This window comes from Antechinus flavipes, chromosome 2, assembly GCF_016432865.1.
Source record: "Antechinus flavipes isolate AdamAnt ecotype Samford, QLD, Australia chromosome 2, AdamAnt_v2, whole genome shotgun sequence".
Classification (NCBI taxonomy): domain Eukaryota; kingdom Metazoa; phylum Chordata; class Mammalia; order Dasyuromorphia; family Dasyuridae; genus Antechinus; species Antechinus flavipes.
The window spans coordinates 444,370,554-444,388,374 of NC_067399.1; the positions used below are offsets into that span (position 1 = coordinate 444,370,554).

At 34.6% G+C, this 17,821-nt stretch overlaps 1 protein-coding gene across 4 annotated transcripts in view; it reads left to right on the top strand.

Moving 5' to 3' along the window:
* The first annotated feature begins 788 nt into the window (after window positions 1–788).
* Window positions 789–17,821, top strand: part of ZHX3 (zinc fingers and homeoboxes 3) — a 161,361-nt gene continuing 144,328 nt past the window's right edge. For all 4 annotated transcript variants that reach the window (XM_051979304.1, XM_051979299.1, XM_051979298.1 and 1 more), the window contains exon 1: window positions 789–1,258. The gene's annotated coding sequence lies outside the window, so the exon portion shown is untranslated. The remainder of the gene's footprint in view (window positions 1,259–17,821) is intronic.

Consider the following 17,821-nt stretch of genomic DNA (forward strand, 5'->3'; position numbering starts at 1 on the left):
CAAGTGAAATGACTTGGAAAGAATGGCAGGGGCTCCAAGATAGAGAACTTTTAGGATCCTAGGCCAGGAGTGGACCTGAAGTTTCTTGGAATGGTGGAGGCTGATAGAAAAGCTTTCAAGAACAGAGACGGCTAATATTTACAACATAAAGCAAAGGTTCATCAGCTAGTTTCCTTTAGTTGAATTAAAAATACCAGATTTGGACATCAGAAGGCATGGGGCTAAATCTGGCTTTGATTGTAATAGCTATACAATCTTGGCTAACTCATCTAATAACTCTTAGTCTCACTTCCATATGAATAAGGGGCTGTACTGCAGGATTTAGAGTTTGTGGTGATCGTGTGGGAAAATAGAGGAAAGTGGCTTGAATGAACTTGGCAAATACTGAAATTATTGATAAGAGTCCTTCCCTGGAGTTCAGAGAATTGCAATTTTTTTGAACTAGAAAAGGCCTTGAGTCCATCCTCACTTCACAGATGAGTCAATTGAGACACAGGTTAATTGACTAGCGAACACTTACACTGGAAGTTAGTGGAAGAGCCAGGAATTCAAATCACGATTCCCTTACGCCAGATCTATGACAGTTTCCACTGTAATGCTTTAGTATAGGCCATTCTTCTCCATTGCCTTGGCCTAGTCTAGGCGAGGTCCTCTAGGAAACAAGCAGCTGGACCGCGGATCTTCCAACTCGGCTCCACAGTCCGAAGCCAGGGCGCTTACCACGTGGTGTAGAACTGTAGAATAACGCATGCGCCTAAAGGACACAACCTCCCCCTTTCCTCTAGCCGCCCCTAGCTCTCAATGACGTCGGCCAGCTCCTGCGCTGCTCTTTCCTTGTTATTGACAGCTCCGCCCCAGCTCTCGCTCCGCCCCACCTTCCCTCCCTGTTTAAGATTCATCATCTATAGGTCGTGCCGCCTTCTGGTCTCTCTACACTGTACCAATTCCTTCCCCAAAGGCCCCACTACCAACACCACCCGGCCATCCAACCCTCCGAGTGCGCGTGCCCGTTCTTCCCAGCCCTCCCTTCTCTCTCCTCCCCACCGAGTCTGAGCCATCCCACGCGCGCGCGCGCGCGCGCGCGATCCCCGGCTGTCTGGAGTCAGTTGCTCCGGCGTCCGCGCGCGCTGGTCTGTCCGTGCCCCTGCCCCTGCCGCTGCTGCCGCCGCGGGGGCCGCCGGGGCCTCGTCCTGTCGCCGCCAGCGGAGCGCGAGCGCCGGGACCCGGGCGCGCGGCCCCCCCGCCCAGGCTCAGCCAGGTGAGCAACGCCGCTGCCCCCCAGCCCCGACTACCGGGGTCCTTCCCGCTCCTGTCAGCAGCCCGAGCACTGCGTCGAGGGGGCAGGGACGGGCGGAGGAGGGGGTCGGCCCGAGGGGCCTGGCCGAGGGAGGGGGCGAGGGAGTCCCGACACCCAAGGAGGCAAGAAGGGAGCGCCAGGGGCGCGGGCTGGCGGGGGGAGGGTGCGAGTATGAACTGGGGAGAAGCATTCTGTAAGGGGCAGGAGTCTCCTTCCTCCCGCTCCCAGCGAGGCGCGGATCTCGAAAGAAAGCATAACTGAGGCCCACCGAAAGAAAAGGGGGGTGGGAGTGAATGGGCGGGCGGGCCCAGGGTGTTTACAAATGCTCGGGAGGGAGGGGGAAGATGGGAAGGAGGGGGTGCTTTTACAGGGGCGAGGAGGGGTGGAGAGGGAGGGAGCGAGAAGGCTGAGCTCGCAGATGTGCAATGGGAAGGTCGCACAAATGCCACCCCTTTAGAAAATCAGTTTTGCCAACTCTTCCTGGCTTCTGTCAGCTGCCAGGCTTTGCAGCTTTTTCATCTAGAATTAGGACTATCAACTCATTCCCGCTTCCCTTCCCTGGAGAACAGGCATCCACCTGAAATCCAACCACTTGTGGGGCTGCTGAGTCTCCAGGCTGTGATTGTTTACGGTTTTATTTTCTTCTGTCCGGTTTGTTTTGTTTTGTGTTTCTTTGTTTTCTGTGTTTTTGTTTAAAGTTATTCGTTCTGGACCCTAATTACCCGAGGGTTCTATTGGCGGGGTTTAAACTTTAGAGACTTTTCAAGCTCGGGTTTTCATTCAGAGGTTCCTTTCGGAAATGTTTGAAGACGAGTGGGTGGGTTGTGGATCTTGGATGGAAAGTGTTTGGGAGCTTGCGTCACTTTCAATTGCATGGCTAGCATTTCTGAGAAGTGATTACACTAGGCTTGTGCTGCTGTATGAAAAACTGTTAAGTGATTTAAGAATGAACTGGACCCTCTTTCTGATTTTCGTAGACCAATACAAACATACAACGTAGGTTTAAAGATCTGAAATGTAAGGATTTGAAGTGCAACTTTTCATCCCTCAACATTATCGATGCATCTTAAAAAAAAAAAAAAAAAGCCAGGTGTTTTTACAATTAGATTCACTTTAGATTAAGACTTTCCACCTTCGCATAGTCTTGTGCATTATTTTTCTAATATTAATTTAAATTCAACATTTCTACACACACACACACCCCCTTGCACATGCAAAACAACCAAAAATCAAGAATTGATGTATCTTAAGATTGTTGGTATTGCTATGTATAATTCTGACTGGATAAGCCAAAAGTTTACTTCATTAGTTGGAACAACTTATTCTGCTTTAATTTGCTTCTAAACGTTTAACAGTGGAAAAATCCAGAAACGGCACAGAACCATCAAAAACAAACGAATGAAAAGCTATCTTTTATTACTGTTTCATAAGATATTATCATAATCACTGAAGAAGATAGAACTACAATGTAATGATAAACACATTAACTGAGTTGGCTTTGTGACCTTGATACATTGTGTAACAGTACAGTGGTTTAAGACAAACATTGGGTTGTATAGCTTTCTAAGTTTAGGGGAAAATGCTACTCTTTTCATAGATAATGCAGACTGCTAGTTTTCCTTTTTTTTTTTTTTTTTCTTAAAAAATAAACAACCCATTAAAGGCAAACTTCATAACATACAAGAGAAAAAAATAAAGGCCTCCATAAAACCCATATAGTTTGTCAAAACTATATCAGTTTAATGCATGGTTATTTTCAGTTTTTTTCAAAGAGATTTTGGGATTTTATAAAACTGCAAGCTCAGTTTGAGGCAGTGTGATATGGGAGCTTAAAATGCTAATCTGCATTAAGAGAGACATAAGTAACAGGATCAGGAAGATGATGGTTTTGCTCTATTCTGCTCTAGTCAGAACAATATTTATACTCCGTCCCAGGGACCACTCCATAGACAAGACTTTGATGAAGTAGAGAGAGTAACCAAAGGAGAGCAACCTTAATATATAAGGGCCTTCTGATCTTGCTAAATGAAATTGGTTTAAAGAAACATTTAATATTTAATCTAGAGAAGAGAAAATTAGGAATAGAGAGAAATGACAAGTTAGTTGTCTTCAAATATCTTAAGAGTTGTCATGTTAAAAGGATTAGCTTTTATGCCAGAGGGGAGAATCAGAAGTTGATGAAGTTTCAGAAAAAAAAAAAAAAGACTTAGATTCTATCCAAGGAAAAACATCTTAGCAAAAATACCCCAAAGTGGAATGGACTGCCTTGGAAGGTAGTCCTAACTTGGTAGTTAGACAGCAAGATGGTAGTGGGTAAGAATACTGAATATGGAGTCAGGCAAACCTGAATTCAAATCCTGCTACAGACATTTATTAGCTGTGTATCACTGGGCAAGTCACTTAACCTTGCTGTGCCCCAGTTTTTTCATGTGTAATATGAAGACAATAATTGCCCCTATTTCTCTGGAGTTGTGAGAGTAAGATAGGACATTTGTAAAGTTCTGTACAAACCTTAAAACACTATGCAAATGCTAACTACTAGTACAGGTACTACTAACCATTAAGATCTCATCCTGCTCAGGGATTTGGTGATTATGTGAACAAAAAACAAGCAAAAAAAAAAAATTCTCTTGTTTTGTGTTATTTCAGGTCTTTTTGATGTTTTGCTACCTCTGGATTTGTTATTATTACTCTTATTATTTTTTTAAGGGTTTTAGAGCATGAGAATAATTCTGGTGGTGTTGTCTTCATCACTTTTCTATAGCTCTCCTTATATTTCCTTATATTCTTTGATGTTTTAAATGATGCCATAACATTACATTATAGGAATTTTTAGACCACATCTATAATTTTGTTGATAGAGGGAATTCAGGGTAAGATCTCTACTATTAATACAAATAAGCACTTCTTAGAGGTTGCTAATCTTTTTAAGAAAGATGCTTGGAGTTACTAGGAGATTGGTTGTAATCTATCTGAGATTAAACAGTTAAATCCAAGTCTTTCTGATTTCCAGTCTAACTCTCCATCTACTATATCATGTTACCTGTATGTTAATTTGTTACGTTTTTTTTTTCAGCCATTCTCCAGTTGTTGAACATCTAGGTTCCTACTACTCAAGTTTGGGCATTTATATAGAATAGTCATACAATATGTGTGTGAGGGCTGGGGGGGGGGAGGGGGGGAGAAGGGGAGAGGGAGGAAAAGGGTTGGTTAAAAGGAGGTATTTTAATGATAATTTTTAAAGACAAAGTTTTGAAATCCCTAGGTCATAAGACTTTTTTTTTGTTTTCAATATTGCAAATGATCTTTCAAAATGTATCATTCCATAATCCTACCAGCAGGATAAATGTGTTTCTTTTTTCCTCCACAGCTTTACAAATACTGCATTTTGTCTTTAAAGTAGTGGTTTTCTGAGTAGTTCTATGAAGGACAGGATTTCAGACAGTATCCCATATTATTATTTGCAGTAATCTTCTGACATTTTCTTTTGATGAACTTTATTGTTGACTGGTCTTTTAATTTTTGCTTAGTCTCTAAATTAATTCTCTTTCTAAGTAGAAAATGCTAGAGTAACAGCTTATTTTGTTGAAATTGTTGATTAAAAAAATTTTGAGCACTACCTTTTAGAGATCTTCTGTTATATTGCCTATACAAAGTTTGATGTCTTGATTCTTGAAACAGGAACTTGTATTTCCTCTGGCTCACTTTCTTGTAGTTCTCTTCAGGAAGTTAGCAGGTAGAAGGTCTTATTAGCAGAAAGTAGAAAAATAACTATTCCTCAAAAGCCTAATTGTTTCTGATGCATAATCAATCTTCTCCATGTCTGAGAAATTGGGGAACAAGGATTCTAATAAGTTAGGATTATGAGCCCTTAAAGAATATCTTCTCAATAATATTTTAACTTTTTACCTTGGAATAACTGACTATTTTGGCCCATGGCTTGTTACTTTTTAAAAAAAATAAATTCTACTATGTATTATTACCTTAAAGAACAACAAAAAGTATTAAGGATCCCAATTAGAAATACACCAATAATTCCATTTGAGGAGCTCTTGGTGACAGTCTAAATCACAAAAATATAGTGGTTTGTTCATGTCAAAATGCTCAGATGTTTTAATGTTTTCATTTGCGGAAGAAATTTTATATTTATTTGTTTTTCTCTAATGATCTTTCTCATTCTCCCTTTTATCTTTTAAAAGATATCCATTAATCTCTTGGACATTCTGACAGAAAACACTGAGTAAATATTTTTAATATGTGGAAAGTAGTAATTTATTGCTTTTGTGATTATTTCATTTCCTAAGACGTTCAGTCTGAACGTGGTGATTGACCCTATTTGTTGTTTAAGGGCTGCCCCAGTTATGTTTTGAGAGGCTCATCACAAGGTTGCCCATGAATTGATGTCTCCCACACATATAACCTTAACAGCAACCCTTGAAAACCATCTATTTTTAAAAGGATTTGGAAGGGATGGTCAAAACAGTTATAAATCCTTGAAGTAATGTATTTGCTTGAGTTAAGTGCATTTTTGGTATATTCCTTAAAATACTTATAAAGACCTCTTTCAAATGTGTCACTTTTTGGATAATATAACATTTGGAAGAAAATTTATAATTCCATTTTCATTTATAACTTCATAGAAAACTACATTCTTGGCAAACATTTTGAGAATAATATAGTGTGGATATAAACTTTTTGGAATTTCAGGTATTTGGTTTTCATTTTAATGATATGAGAAATATAATCCCTTTTTGGTTAGTCACTCACCAAAGGTCACATAGGCAGTGAATGGCAGCATGGGTTTTAAACTTAAATCCTGATTCCAAATCTAGTATTCTTTCCAGGATATGGTGCTTCCTGCTGAAGAGGAATAAGGTTTCATAGGTCAACCACAATGAAACAATTTTGATATCCTGGAGAGACTTTTAAATATACTTATAATTTTAGAACACATTTCTAAATTTACCTGTGACTTGAAATGTCAACATATTTCATCATCCAGATCTTTTCCTTCTAGACATATTTGTTTTTACTGTGTTCCATTTGTCTGTATCAAACAGACTTGCTTCTCCCTGAAAAAAAATCCATATTTTTAATAATAGTATTCATCTGATGATGTTGTATATATCTATGAATCATGTAATACAAACTCCAAAGAATTCAAATTGGGAATGGAGCAATGAAAAAGTGTTTAAGTAGTTTGTAATATATTACAGAAAAAAAAATTATCAGTGTAAAGCAATACAAAGGATGTAATCATATAATTTACATATGATTTATATTAATGCAAAAAAATGGGTTAGTCATATGATAAGACCATGAGATTGTATATGCTTCACTGGTATTTTCTAGAATTTCTAGAAGGAAAAAAAGTAGCATGTTGAGTTAATGGGTGGTGGAACATAGATTTAGGAAGAAGAGGCATGGAGAGGTTGAGATCTTCATTCCTGGAAGGAATATCTTGCTCCCATTAGAAAAAAAAAAATCATTTGATAAAAAGACTGCTAAAGCTCCAGTAGAATACAAAATAATATCTATAGTTTGAAATTACCATCCTGTTTTTTTTTAATGATATGTGTGTGTATTTTTATCACAGTAGATGACTTTAATATACCTCTTTAAAGTTTACAAAGCTCTTTACATGCATTATCATTGATGATCTATGTGTACTAGGAAGATGAAGGTTTCGATTTTTGCCCTCATGGAATTTGCAGTCTAGTATAGAAAAGACATCAACACAGATACTTATACAATAATGCTAGATAAATTAGTTAGTTGGAAAAAATGCCAAATTGACTATGAGAATCTTTGACATTTTCCTACTCCTATGAATTTTCCTACTTTTTATTTGAGAAAAGAAAGCTAGTTAATTTTCATTTCATTTAAATGATTCAAAAAAGGTGCTACCTGGTACTAAGTTGGAATTTAGGGAAGGGAAGGAAATGAATTATAGAAAATGATAGCTAATATGTATTCTTATTATATTTGATTTTCTTCTCAGATACTGCTTTTGAATTATAGTAGTGTTAAAAGTAACAACTGGATAAAACCTGGTCTGTGCCAAGTTCAACTTTTGTCATTAAAGATTTTATCATTATATTACTTTATGATATTGTGTGTCTGACACTTAGAAAGTGCTTAATAAATACTTGACTTGAATTGTGAGGACTGTATAGTGCTAATGATGTTGATTAGCATTCTTTCCTTAACATGACATCATCTTTTCAGACATTGTTTAGGGAATTTTTTTCCCATTATTTAAAATTTTTTTTAATAGTTTTTTTATTTACAAGTTATATGCATGGGCAATTTTACAGCATTGACAATTGCCAAACCTTTTGTTCCAATTTTCCCCCTCCTACCCCTCACTCTCTCCCCCCAATGGCAGGTTGACATGTTAAATATGTTAAAGCATATATGTCCTAACAGTTATTTTACTGTACAAAAAGAATCGAAGTTTGAAATAGTGTAGCCTGTGAAGGAAATCAAAAATGCAGCCAGACAAAAATAGATTGGGAATTCTAGTAATGGTTCATAGTCATCTCCCTCATTTCTTTCGCTCGGTGTAGCTGGTTCAGTTCATTACTGCTCTCTTGGAACTGATTTGGTTCATCTCATTACTGAAGATGGCCACGTCCATCAGAATTGATCATCATATAGTATTGTTGTTGAAGTATATAAAGATTTTCTGGTCCTGCTCATTTCACTCAGCATCAGTTCATGTAAGTCTCTCCAGGCCTTTCTGAAATCATCCTGCTAGTCATTTCTTACAGAATAATAATATTCCATGATATTCATATACCACAATTTATTCAACCATTGATGGCATCCGCTCAGTTTCCAGTTTTGGGCCACTACAAAGAGACCTGCCACAAACATTCATACACAATACGGGTCCCTTTCTGTTCAGGGAATTTTTTAATCTTTATTTTCTGTTCCAAATTTTTCTCTCCCTCCTTTTAAGAGAGCAAGAAAAACAAAATCCATTACAAATGTATAGTTACATAAAACAAATTTTCACATTTGCTGTGCCCCCCCCCCCAAAAAAAAAAAAAAAGACAACGAAAGAAAGAAGAAAATATGCTTCAGTCTGTACTCTGGATCCATCAGTTCTCATCTGAAAGTAGATAAAATGTTTCATCATGAATCCTTTGGAACGGTGAATCACTATGTTGATCAATGTTACTAAGTCTTTCAAAATTGATTTTCTTAAATAATTGTTGTTACTGTATGAATTTGTTTTTGTTTTCCTTACTGCACTTTATATCAGTTCAGACAAGTCATTCCAAGTTTTTGTTTTTTGTTTTTCCTGGATTTATTCCCTTTCATCATTTCTTAAAGTTCATCTTATTCATATCACTTCTTTAACCATTCCTTAATTGATAAGCATCCCTTCAGTTTTCAGTTTTTTTCCCATTAGAAAAAAGAATCTGCTATAAATATTTTGGCACATAAGGATCCTTTTCCTCTTTCTTTGATCACACCGGAGTTTATCCCTTGTAGTGGTATTAGATGAATGAAAGTACATGCATAATAACTTTTGAAGCATAGTTCCAAATTGTTTTCCAGAGTGTTTGGACTGATGATTTAGAGGTTCTTGTCATATGGCTATTGATAACTTATATTTCTTCCTCTGAAATCTGATACCTAATCATATCCTTTATCTAGTTATTGTTGGGGAATGGTTCTTATTTTTGTAAAATTGACTCTGTTTCCCATCTGTCTTAGAATGAAACCTCTATCAGGGAAACGTGCTGCAAAGATTTTTCCAGATTTTCTGCTTTTTTTCCTTCTAATTTTAGCTGCATTGGTTTGCTTGTCCAACAACTTTTACATTTTATAATAAAAATAATTTTACGTCCCATTTTCATCTCTTTTAACTGTCTTGATTACGAACTCTTCCACCATTCATAGATCTAATATGCAATTCCTTCCATGCTGCATTAGTTTGCTTATGATGTCATCCTTTGTCTAAATCATGTACCTATTTTGAACTTATATTGGAATATGACATGAGATGGTAATCTATGTTTACTTCCTGCCAGACTATTTTCTAGTTTTCCCAGCAGATTTTGTTCAATAATGAATTCTTACTTCAATAGCTAGGATTTTTGACTTTTATCAAAAATTAATTTACTGTGTTTATTTGCTTCTATATGTCATCTACCTAATATGTTTCACTGATCAATCTCTATTTCTTATCCAGTTGCATATTGTTTTGATGATTACTGCTTCATTAATATAGTTTGAGATCTGGTACTACCTTCCTACCTTCCCATTTTTTTATGCTTTTGATGTTGTTAATCTTTTTTTCAGATGAATTTTATTATTTTTCCTATCTCTACAAATTAATTCTTTGATAGTTTCATTCGAATAGAACTGAAAAAGTAAGCTAATTTGGGTAGTATGGTCATTTTTGTTAGTTTGCGTTGGCCTATCCTTGAACAATTAAGATTTTTCCAGTTTGTTTTTATTTGTGTGAAGTAGTTGTATGCATTTCTTAAATTCCTATATTTTGACAAGTAGACTCCCAAGAATTTTATGTTGTCTATAAGTTATTTTAAATATATATATATATATCTTTTCCTGTTTGGTTTGTCAATATACAGAAATGCTGATAATCTGTGTCACTGTATTTTTATATCCTACAACTTTGCAGAAGTGGTTGTTTCAGTTAGCTTTCCTAGTAAAATATTGTATAGTAATGGTGGTGATGACATCCTTACCTCTTATGTCCTCTCATGAGGTGCTCTGACCTCATCAGAAAAGCTTCCTGCTTATCCTCATTACAGAGAATGCTTGCTCTTGAATTTAGATAGATATTGGTTATATTAAAGAAAGATCCATTTATTACTACTTCTTCTAATGTTTTAACAAGCATTAGTGTTGGTTTCATCAAAAGCTTTTTCTGTGTCTGTTGAAATAGAGGATTTTTCATTGTCTTTGTTATTAATATGGTCAATTATAATTAGTTTTCTCAGTGTTGAACCAGCCCTGCACTACCAATATAAATCCAATCTGTTCTTAGTGTATAATCTCTGTAATGTATTGCTGTAATTTCATTGCTAGCATTTTCTTTAAAATTTATATGTCAATATTCCCTAGGGAAGTTAGTCTATAGTTTTCTTTGTTTTTAATTCTCTCTGGTTTAGGTGTCAAGATCATAGCTGTGCCAAACAAGGATTTTGTTAGGACTCTTTTACCTATTTTTTCCCCAATAATATACGTAGCATTAGAAATAATTGTTCTTTAAATATTTGATACAATTCACTTGTAAATCAATCTACTGGATTTTTTTTCCTTTGAGAGTTCATTTATTGCTTATTTATTTTTCTAAGATAGTTATTTAGACATTTAATTTCTTCTTCTGTTAATCTGGCAGTTTATATTTTTTATAAATGTTAATCTATATTTCATTTAGATGGTGAGTTTTGTCAACATAGAGGTTGATGAAATAGTTTCCAATAATTGCTTTTATTTCTTGTGTTTTCCTGCCAATTAATTTTTTTTCACTTTTGATAGTTCATTTGGTTTTCTTCTTTTTTAATCAAATAGCTAATGGCATATCTATTTGTTTTTCTCCTCCAAAAAATAACTCCTAGTTCAAAGATTTTTTTTTTTTTACTTTCAATTTTGTTAACCTCACCTTTTATTTTCAAGATTTTTTTTTTTTTTTTGGTGTTTAATTGGAACATCTTATTAGTTGAATGTTTAAATAATTCACTTGTCCTTTATCTCTCTCTTGTTGATTTAAGTGTTAAGAGATATGACATTTCTCCTCAGTACCACTTTGGCTTCATTTCATAAATCTTGGCATATGGTCTCATTATCCACATTTAATTGAATTATTTATTGTTTTTGTGCTTTGTTTTTTAACCCACCCCATTCTTTAGGATTAGATTTTTAAATTTCCAATTAATTTTAATCTATATTTCAAAGGTCTTTTATTGAGTATAATTTTTATTGAATTATGGTCAGAAAAAGAAACATTTATTACTTCTGCTTTTTTGGATTTGTGAAATTTTTAACGTATGGTCAATTTTTATGAAGGTGCTGTAAAGAGCTGGGAAATTAGATTTACTCCTTTCTATTCCCATTCAGTATTCTCTAATGTTCTATCATATCTAACTTTTCTAATATTCTATTCCTTTCCTTGTTTTCTTTATTGTTTATTTGTGGTTAGATTCATCTAGGATTGAGAGGGATAAATTGAAGTCCTCCAGTATTATAGTTTTATTATTTCCTCCTATAACATTTAACTTTTTCTCTAAGAATTTGGATGCTATGCCATTAGTGCATATGTGTCCACAGTATTTATATTAATTCATTGTCTGTGATACCTTTTTTTTTTAACAAAGTGTAGTTTCCCTGATTATCCCTTTTAATTAGAAAAAATGCTTTTTCTTTGAGAGCATGATGAGATCATGAAAAAATGGAAATTGGCAATTTCTGCTTAAACCTTTTTTAAAATTAGCTGAAGCATTAGATTCTGCTCCAATCCCTTATTTTATTTTTTTATTAAAACTTTTTATTTTCAAAATATATACATGGATAATTTTCAACATTCACCCTTACAAAAGCTTGTGTTCTAATTTTCCTTCGTCTTTTCCCCTTACCCCCTTCCCTGGACAGCAAGTGATCAGTATATGTTAAACATGTGTAATTCTTCCATACATATTTCCACAATTACACTTTACAAGAAAAATCAGATCCAAAAGGAAAAAAAAAAGAGAAAGAAAACAAAATGCAAGCAAACAGCAACAAAAAGAGTGAAAATACTATGTTGTGTTCCACATTCAGTTCTCATGTGCGCTCTCTGGGTGCAGATGGCTCTCTTCATCATAAGACATCATCTTATTGTTGAAAAGAGCCACGTCCATTAGCATTGATCATCATATAATCTTGCTGTTGCCGTGTATAATGATCTCCTGATTCTGCTCAGTTCACTTTGCATCAGTTCACGTAATTCTCTCCAGGCCTCTCTGAAATCATTCTGCTGATCATTTCTTACAGAACAATAATATTCTATAACATTCATATACCATAACTTATTCAGCCATTCTCCAACTGATGGGTATCCACTCAGTTTCTAGTTTCTTGCCACTACTAAAAGCGCTATCACAAACATTTTTGCACATGTGGGTCCCTTTCCTTTCTGTATGATCTCTTTAGGATACAAGCCCATTAGAAACACTAATGGATCAAAGGGTTTGCACAGTTTGATAGCCATTTGGGCATAGTTCCAAATTGCTCTCCAGAATGGTTGAATCAGTTCACAACTCCACCAACAATGTATTAGTGTCCCAGTTTTCCTATATTCCCTTCCAACATTCATTATCTTTTCCTGTCATTTTAGTCAATCTGAGAGGTGTGTAGTGGGACTTCTGAGTTATCTTAATTTGCATTTCTTTGATCAGTAGTTCCAATCCTTTATTTTAACTCTACATGTATCTTTTATTTCAGTTGTGTTTATTGAAAGTAATGTATTGTTGGATTTTGATTTCAAATTCTTCCTTTTCATGATTGAGTTCATTCCTATTTATAACTGCTATACATCTGTCCATCCTATTATCTTAAGCTTTCCTTTTTTTTTCTCTGTTCAGTCTTTTAAGGATCTTTCAGAGCTTCTGATCACTGCCTACTTTAATCTACCCTCCTTCTGATCACTACTCTCCATTCCCTTTCCTCTCTACGTCCTTTTTGGATGAGATGAATTTCTGTTCCCACAATATGTGTATGTGTATTCTTCCTTTCCCCATCCAGTTCTGACAAAAATGAGGTTCAAATGTCATCCATTCTTCCCTACTCCCTGTTGTTTTGTTGTTTCTTGCCCCATTTATGTGAAATACTTTGATCATTTTTTTCTTCTCTCCACTCTCCCAGTACATTCCTTTTCTCTACCTTTCTTTTCTTCTTCTGAAGTAATTCAAACACAATTATTATTTTTTAGGTGAGAATTAAAAGTTTTCTTTAGAAAAATGGACAAGATATATTTGTACTTTCCCACACAATTGTCTAATCATGAGGGTGATTTTTTGTTGTCACTTTTTGTTGTTCATATGTGTCTGACTTTTTGTGACCCAAATTAGGATTTTCTTGGCAATAATACTAGATATTAGAGAGCTACTTCCTTCTCCCAGTCATTTTACAGATTAGAAAACTGAGCCAAACTGAGGGAGACTTTCCCAGTGTCACACAGCTAGTCAGTGTCTAAGGTTAGATTTGAACTCAAGAAGAGGATTCTTCCTGACTCAAGCTTGGCATTCTATACTGTTCCACCTAGTTCCTTATGTACTTACTACTATTATAGTTTTTGTTTTCTTGGCACAAGGAACTTGATTCAGTTACCTAATTATATGGAATACTGTTCACTCTTGGCATCCTGCAAAATTACATTGCTTATGACTAAGCATTTGACCCTATCACTCTTTTTGGATCCATCTAGTACCAGATTTCATTTGGTCACCTAAATATTTTAGGTTTATTTTTTCTCTGATTATGTTATTTGATATTTAGAAATTTTAGTATCACGAATCCATATAGAATTTCCCTGAAATGACTTCAGAACTTTATATTGTTCTAAATTAGGCTTTAGATTCTAGGGGCAATCTCAAGCAGCTATTATAATTTGTACTTTATCACAATTGCTACATGAAATTAAGAGTAGTCAGTGCCCACATATGCAAAGATTTTTATACAGAAGATACTCCAAATCAAAGACAAAAATTTATTACCCTTTCCTATTGCTGGGCTTATCACTTGCATTTGACTTTATTTTTTCCTACTTAGCCTAAGCACTAGTTACAATGTTTACACTAATTGTTCTCCCATCCTTTTTTAAGGATCCCATTTTAGGATGAAAATAGCAGGGATATGACACTTTCTGCCTTTGTTATTATAGCAATCTCAAATAGAGAAAACTAGTCACCTTATAAAAGGAGAATATTCTATAAAAAAATGGAAATTGGCAAGTTCTGCTTTAAAAAGGCCAATTTTCACTAGTTTGAGAATGGCTGATTTGTTAGAAATTGAGCCTTTTGGTATAGTTTACTGAAGGGCTATATTTTCTGACAAATATAATTTTCTGACCAATAAGCTTTACTTAAGTATGTATTCACATTCTCAAATGTGATTTCTAATCAATTTGTCTGATTAAATGAAGGCAGACCCACCTCCCACATACTTTAGCAAAAAAAAAAATTGAAATTACATGATTGAATAATCAAAAAATTCAGTAAATATGAAATTATACTGTCCCAGAATTGCACACAAATTCAGCCAGAAACATAGAACTTCTTCACAATAGGAAAGGGGATCTGTCAACAATAGTATATGCAAATAAACTGGCAGCTCCCCAACATGAAATGGAACAGAGATACATCACTTTCAAGGTTCTGAGTTTAGAAATACCCCTGAAACAGTCTCAGAGTAACTGGAAGCGCCAAGCAGGGACCTTGGAAGCTACCACAAATGCAAGTGACCAGTGTGATATGGAAGCATTCAGACCAGGAATGCTGAAGTCTCCCAAGCTCTGAGATCCCTAGCACTCTACCTAGAGATGCCTTAAAGAGCCCAGACTATGTAGCACTTTGAACTTCAAAGATTAGGGCCATAACTCTAAGTAACGTGGTAGTCAACAGATTAATCTAAGTGACCTAGGGACCACCTCACTTTAAAACACATCAAGGAATAGTCCCTGTCCTTGTCATAAATTCCTAAATCAGAAACTAAAGCTGGGGATATGAGTTAGCTAAAGAAGACATTGGTCAGCATAAAAATGATCATACGTCTAGAGATGTTCAAAAATCCACCTTCAGAAATAAGATTAATGCCATAAAAAACTAAAAGTAAAGAGTCAGAGGAGTAAATTGGTTTTCTGCAAAAATTGTATGAATGTTCAGAGGAACTAAAATAAGAAATAAATGAAATAAAATCTGTGATACAACGAATTGGAAAAAGAACAAATAACTTAGGACAGAAAGTGGCAAATGGTGTACTCCATGGAAATTAAAATAAATAAATCAATAACTACATGAGATAGCAAGAAATATTTATACAATTGATGAAATAGAAAAAATAAAAGCTAATATTTTAGGACTATCCTAGAAAACTAGGCCCAGGAAAAAAGACCATCTAAGAATTTAATTAGAATCTCTAAAAATATGATAAGAAAACAAGCCCGGGTATTATATTTCTTCTTCTTCTTCTTCTTTTTTTTTTTTTGGATGTAAAATTTTTTCCTAGTTTATTGCTTCCCTTCTAATTTTGTCTGCATTGGTTTTGTTTGTACAGAAACTTTTAAACTTAATATACTCAAAATTGTCCATTTTGCATTCCACAATGTACTCTAGTTCTTCTTTGGTCACAAATCTGAGAGCTGAGAGCTAGACTATCCTTTGTTCTTTTAATTTATTTATAGTATCACTCTTTATGTCTAAATCATGAGGCCATTTCGATCTTATCTTATTATAGGGAGTAATGCCTAGTTTTTGCTATAATAATTTTCAATTTTCTCAACAATTTTTATCAAATAGTGATTTCTTATCTGGGTATTATATTTAAAGAATATAGGAAAAAAAAACTTGCCCACATCTATTAGAACCATAATAATAAAGACAGAATCCACTAGTTGCCACCTGAAAGAAATCCTCAAAGAAATTCCAGGAATTTCATAGTCAAAATGCAGAACTTCCCTGTCAAAGAAAAAATTACACAGGCATTTAGAAAGAAATAATTTAAGTCTCAAGGAACCAGTCATGATCACACAGGACCTGTAAGCTTCTACTTAAAATGAAAGGAGATCTTAGAATATAATATTCCACAAATCAAAAGAAATAGGCTTATGTCTGAGAATAGTCCCTGTGAAGTTGAGTATAATGCTATAGGGAGAAAAATGTATATTTAATGTAATAGAGGACTTTCAAATATTTTTGATGAATAGACCAGAGCTGAGTTGGAACTTTGAAATATTAATAGAAGAATCTGAAGAAATCTAGAAAGGTAAATTTACCCTAGAGGATACTGTGTTTCCTTCTGAATTCCATGTTCCAGTGCATGTATTTTTTTAAAATTTTAATGGCCCTATTTCTTGTTTTTCTGGCATCCCTATTATTGTCTCTTTTCCCCTAGCTCTCTGCCACTAAAAACCATGAAAAATAAGAAAACAAATTCTTGTTTCACAATCAATTTTCAGAAGGAAACACAATTAGGACAGATTGTTGTTGTTTTTTTTTTTTCTTTTCCAGAAGCATTTGGAGTTAAGTAACTTGCCCAAGGTCACACAGCTAGGAAGTGTTAAGTGTCTAAGCCCAGATTGAACTCAGATCCTTCTGATTTCAGGGCTGGTGCTCTATCAATTGCGCAGGACAGTTGTTTTTTTTTTTTTTTTTTAATGTATAATTTATTATATACTTTTTAAAAGCAAATGCTAAGAAATGAAAATTCATCCTGTATCAATTCTGTATATTTTCTGCATATTTAAAATGCCCCTTTCTGATACTTAAATTGAAATTTTAAAAATCTTAGAAAAATTTTAATGCAGATGATTAGTGAACATCAAGAAAAAGTCATGATGTTCACATAACACTAGTGGGTCTTTATCAAGACTAGATCAAGTTGAATTTAGCCTCATTTCCTATTTGGGGAGCATGATTATTAGATTGATGGATTAAAAGAATGTTATAGATAAATTCTCTAGATTTTAGCAACCTGAATTAGCTGTTCAAAAAAAAAGCCATGTAAAGTTAGAAAACTATAAGTTGCTATTGCTAAGTGGTTATCTGGCTCATCTGAATGCTAATTACCACTATAAAATGTGACTATTGATACCACAGACTTTTTTTCATTATCCAGTAAATTTACCCAATTACATTCAAGTTTACTCTCTTATTTATGATTCATTCATTTGGTATTGTCTTCTTCCTCAAATTGTATGGGCAAAATCCTTTTCTCAATTTAATGCAATGAGAATATATCAGAATACTTACCCTGTTCAATATTTAACAAGTTATTATATCGTGGAGGAAAAACCCAATATTCTGCAGAGCTGCATTTTAAAATATTCTTCAAATTAGATCTTATGTATACTATAAGGTGGAGATCTGTTTATTCTTTAAAGCATGATTCATAACTGTTAATGATGTTAATGCTCAAAATATTGATTTTGGTAGGTGTTGAATTGTGATGTTTTAATGAAAGGAGCCTTTCTCAGAGTTTGTGTTGGGATGAATTTTCATTATGGCTAAATTAGAAAATTGCCATTAGTGATATATATTAGGTCTATGGTGGGAGAAACAATGCTTGTACCATTAGATTTCAAAAATATGCTCAATAAATAGATGAGTGTATTATGTGTAATATTGATGAACTTAAAGACTAGACAAATATTTCAGAAAGGCAGATTTCCAAATATAATGAATGATTCCTGTTTTTCTTGCTTCTAGATTTTATGAAGATTTGGCCATAGTAGTTCAAAGCTTTTTCAAATGATACTTGTTTTTCTCTGCAATCACGAACTCTTAGAAT